Below are 4,934 nucleotides of genomic sequence, written 5' to 3'. Positions count from 1 at the left end.
TTTTTTAGGGGAGGCGAGATCTTAGTTGGGCAGGTGACCGCCTCTCCTGCCTCTACAGTGGGTACGCCACTGGTCGGCGCTCGGCACTCGTAAAGACAGTGATGTCACTGAAATGCCCGTCTGCTGTCTACCCTCTGCTGTGTTAGCATTATGGGTAACTCGTTAAAGTGGCAAATTAAATGTGAAACACATCAACTATTAAGAAAACAAGAAGATATGTTGACAAAGACACTCCATACATTTGGAAACATATTTTTTATTTAAATCAATATCGTCTCCAGTTAATGTAGGAATATTTCAAAAGTAGGCTAATTCTCATATCCTCTCATAGGGATTGCATTGGCAGCTGCAGTTCATCGTTCTAACGGACCGGGAGTAGCGGCGCTGTCTCAAAAGTGGGCGTGAAATTTGTAGTCCCCGTGTGTATCTATCAGCTTGTAGATCAGCTATTTTCAGAGCACAACACAACACCCGCAACCAAACATAAAATGACTTGTCTTTTAGTTCTGGATCTCTTCTCCACTAGTCACTCACTAACATTTTAGTCTAGTTTTTATTTGTTGATGAAATTGTCAATATATTGAGTCTTAGTTTTCATCACAGCTTAGTTTTTATTTAGTTTTTATTTAGATTTCATCAGTGAAAAAAGGTCGACCAACATTTCTCGTCATAGTTTTAGTCGACTAAATCAACCCTGGTTTCAGTCTGTATTAGAATGTGTTGAATGTGATGCTGAGAGGCAGCTCCGCCTTCCTCACAGAAGTGGGCGTGGTTATAGCACAAGAGGTTTTGGAATGACGCGGTTCAGTGCCTTGCTCAAGGACACTTTAATTATGAAGCCAGGAAGAGCCGGGAACCTGAACCTGTAAACTGAACTCACAGACGCTCCTCTGATCCAAGCCTCATTACATCTCACTGATGATACCATCATGTCATGTGATCAAAGTGTTACTTCAGAGGGGTGAGTGTGTGTGTGTGTGTGTGTGTGTGTGTGTGTGTGTGTGTGTGTGTGTGTGTGTGTGTGTGTGTGTGTGTGTGTGTGTGTGTGTGTGTGTGTGTGTGTGTGTGTGTGTGTGTGTGTGTGTGTGTGTGTGTGAACTCACCACTGGAGCTTCTGACTGGATTTTCACTTCCTGATTCATTCAGCAGCCAATCAGAATTATTCTTTTGTTAAACATCGAGAGAGAGAGAGAGAGAGAGAGAGAGAGAGGGAGAGAGAGAGAGAGAGAGAGAGAGAGAGAGAGAGAGAGAGATTTTGATTTGCTTGTTACAAAGTTTCTCAGAATTACTACACGTCTTAAAATCTTCACTTTCACCACTTTTATCAAAATTGTAGTGTGTGTGTGTGTGTGTGTGTGTGTGTGTGTGTGTGTGTGCGTGTGCGTGTGCGCATGTACAGTCCTGGCTTGTGTGTGTGTGCATGTCTTTAAGTGGCGCATGTGTTGCAACAGAGCGCCTCGCAGGTCTGCATGTTACGCGCGCACGTGCGTGTTTGTGTGCGCCCGCGCACGTGTGCAGTGCTGGCTTGCACATGTGTGTGCATGTCTTTAAGTGGCGCATGTGTTGCAACGGTGCGCCTCGCAAGTCTGCATGTTACGTGTGTGTGTATTTGGTCGCCCGCGCACATGTGCAGTGCTGGCTTGTGTGTGTGTGCATGTCTTTAAGTGGCGCATGTGTTGCAATGGTGCGCCTCGCAGGACCGCATGTTCTGTGTGCGTGTGCACGCACGCGCGTGTGTGTGTGTGTGTTTGTGTGCGCGCGTGCGCACGTGTGCAGTGCTGGCTTGTGTGTGTGTTTGTGCGCATTTCTTGAAGTGCCGCATGTGTTGCATCTTTGCCGTCCGCAAACATACGGACAGACGGACGGACGGACACACAGACACGGTCAAATGTAGAGCGGCTGGCACCGCTAAAAAAGTCGGTCGGTCGGTAGGTCAGCTATAGACGATGTTTTAACTCTGGCAGTCAATGAGTTAATCATCAAAACAAATAGTGGTTGTAAAAAGAGTGTCGGCAGCGGGAAACGATACCAGGAGGTTAGGGTTGTCAGTCTAATGATTAGTGAGGCACGCCACCAGACCAGGTGCTGTAATGAGGTTTCAGGCTGTGTTGATTTACATTTAGTTTTAGTCATAGTCTTTTGAATAAAATTACATTTAGTTTGAGTCATATTTTAGTCATCTGAAATGTTTTAGTTTTAGTCTAGTTTTAGTCGACTAAATATCATAAGATTTTAGTCGACTAAATCTACATTTCATTTAGTCGACTAACATGTGTTTTGGCGGTGCCTTGATGGCGTCATAATGGCTGATTTTACACTTGGTTGCATGCTGAAAAAAGCCTGGTTTCAGTCTGTATTAGAATGTGTTGAATGTGATGCTGAGAGGCAGCTCCGCCTTCGTCACAGAAGTGGGCGTGGTTATAGCACAAGAGGTTTTGGAATGACGCGGTTCAGTGCCTTGCTCAAGGACACTTTAATTATGAAGCCAGGAAGAGCCGGGAACCTGAACCTGTAAACTGAACTCACAGACGCTCCTCTGATCCAAGCCTCATTACATCTCACTGATGATACCATCATGTCATGTGATCAAAGTGTTACTTCAGAGGGGTGAGAGAGAGTGTGTGTGTGTGTGTGTGTGTGTGTGTGTGTGTGTGTGTGTGTGTGTGTGTGTGTGTGTGTGTGTGTGTGTGTGTGTGTGTGTGTGTGTGCGGGTGGGTGGTTGAACTCACCACTGAAGCTTCTGACTGGAATTTCACTTCCTGATTCACTCAGCAGCCAATCAGAATTATTCTTTTATTAAACATCAAGAGAGAGAGAGAGAGAGAGAGAGAGAGAGATTTTTTATTTGCTTGTTAAAAAGTTTCTCAGAATTACTATACATTTCTTAAAATCTTCACTTTCACCACTTTTATCAAAATTGTGTGTGTGTGTGTGTGTGTGTGTGTGTGTGTGTGTGTGTGTGTGTGTGTGTGTGTGTGTGTGTGTGTGTGTGCGTGCGTGCGTGCGTGCGTGCGTCATTTGTTTGTAGTGTGCATTGTTCATATTTGTTTTTATATAATAACAGTAGATATAAATGTATATATTATATAACAACATAAATATAATGTACTTACTTCCTGTGATCGCTTTGACATGAAGTACAGAGGAGAGGATGAGGAGGGTGGCTGTAATCTTTATCATCACTGATCAAAACTGAACTGAATTTAATAGATGAGAATAAACAGATGAGAATAAACAGATGAGAATAAACAGATCAGAATAAACAGATCAGAATAAACAGATCAGAATAAACAGATGTTTACTGAAAGAGAAGTTCTGGAGTCTGAAAGAGAATGAAGGAGGACTCGTTCTGTAGTTTAGAATAATCAGCCAATCAGATTAAAGATACGATGTTACATCATCTGTTTCCAGAAAGACAGTCTGGATTATTGCACATATCATGAACAGTATATAGCTGCTGCTTCATAAGTAATATATGTAATATATATAATAGTTCAAATATGATTATGTTGGGGGGTCCCCAGTTCAAATATGATTATTTTGGGGGGTCCTGAGTTCAAATATGATTATTTTGGGGGGTCCTCAGTTCAAATATGATCATTTTAGGGGGTCCCCAGTTCAAATAAGATTATTTTGGGGGATCGTGGTCTGAAAAGGTTGAGAACCACTGGTTTATTGCAGATCAATCAGTGAAACACAACACAGATAAATCAGCACATTCTTATATGTTTATCTGGGATGTATAATAAATTCTTAACTTTTTTTCAGTCTTGCAAAAATATTTTCAAATATTCAGAACTTTTTTAAGTCTTGGAAAGAAAAAAAGGCAACCTTTTGAAACTTTATCTCCAGTTAGTATTGACTGCAGCTGAGCTTTAAAATACATGAAAGTGGAACATTAAATAATTTCATTTGTACACATTACATTATCAGATTAGATTTAATTAACGGATGTCTGTTAATTAACTTTTGTCTCATACAGTGTTTATGGTGATTCATTTTGTAACTGTGAAAGGTTCTCTATGAATAAACATACTGGTTCAATCCCAATGTGTCCATTGTGGAGAAACAAGAGGGGACCATAGTACTACGTGCATTACGCCCTACTGGTGTAGGGTGGCCATTACACCCTACTGGTGTAAGGTGGCCTTTACACCCTACTGTTGTAAGGTGGCCATTACAACCTACTGGTGTAAGGTGGCCATTACACCCTACTGTTGTAAGGTGGCCATTACACCCTACTGGTGTAAGGTGGCCATTACACCCTACTGGTGTAGGGTGGCCATTACACCCTACTGGTGTAAGGTGGCCATTACATCCTACTGGTGTAGGGTGGTGTAGGGTGGCCATTACACCCTACTGGTGTAAGGTGGCCATTACACCCTACTGGTGTAAGGTGGCCATTACACCCTACTGGTGTAAGGTGGTCATTGCACCCTACTGGTGTAAAGTGGCCATTACACCCTACTGGTGTAGGGTGGCCTTTACACCCTACTGGTGTAAGGTGGTCATTACACCCTACAGGTGTAAGGTGGCCGTTACACCCATAGATATAGAAACCTAGATACCTCATTGGCCTCTGCAGTTCGTTGGAGCAACTTGTATCGCGGCCGCCATTTTCGCGTAGGCAAACGGACACTCAAAGTGACTACTGGCCAATCACAGCGCTCACAGCGCGTTGACTACTGGCCAATCACAGTGCGTATTTTCTAAGACTTGTCAGAATCTAGTTGTCCCGCCCCCACCTGCCTCTGATTGGCCTACCGAACGCCCCCTTCTGTGACACACGCGGAAGCTTGCCTACAGCTTGCCTTGTGTGTGTGTGTGTGTGCGCGTGTTCAGCGTCACTGGTAAAATGCTGTTCATGTTCATTAAACATCAATCCAAGCCTCATTACATCTCACTGCTGAAACCATCAAATGTATTTAAAAACA

At 43.2% G+C, this 4,934-nt stretch overlaps 1 protein-coding gene across 2 annotated transcripts in view; it reads right to left on the bottom strand.

Annotated features, from left to right (window-relative positions):
- Positions 1-1,165, bottom strand: part of LOC308088136 (H-2 class II histocompatibility antigen, E-S beta chain-like) — a 26,206-nt gene extending 25,041 nt beyond the window's left edge. Inside the window, exon 1 of one of the 2 annotated variants that reach the window (XM_080432510.1) lies at positions 1,104-1,165. The gene's annotated coding sequence lies outside the window, so the exon portion shown is untranslated. Of the gene's footprint in view, positions 1-1,099 lie in introns of both variants that reach the window. The other variant, XM_080432511.1, reaches the window with a different exon arrangement.
- Positions 1,166-4,934: the final 3,769 nt, after the last annotated feature.

Source organism: Gymnoscopelus braueri, assembly GCF_963280865.1.
Source record: "Gymnoscopelus braueri genome assembly, chromosome: 7".
NCBI lineage: Eukaryota > Metazoa > Chordata > Actinopteri > Myctophiformes > Myctophidae > Gymnoscopelus > Gymnoscopelus braueri.
The sequence above is the reverse complement of the archived record's forward strand: the minus strand, read 5'-3'. Positions and strand labels throughout refer to the sequence as shown.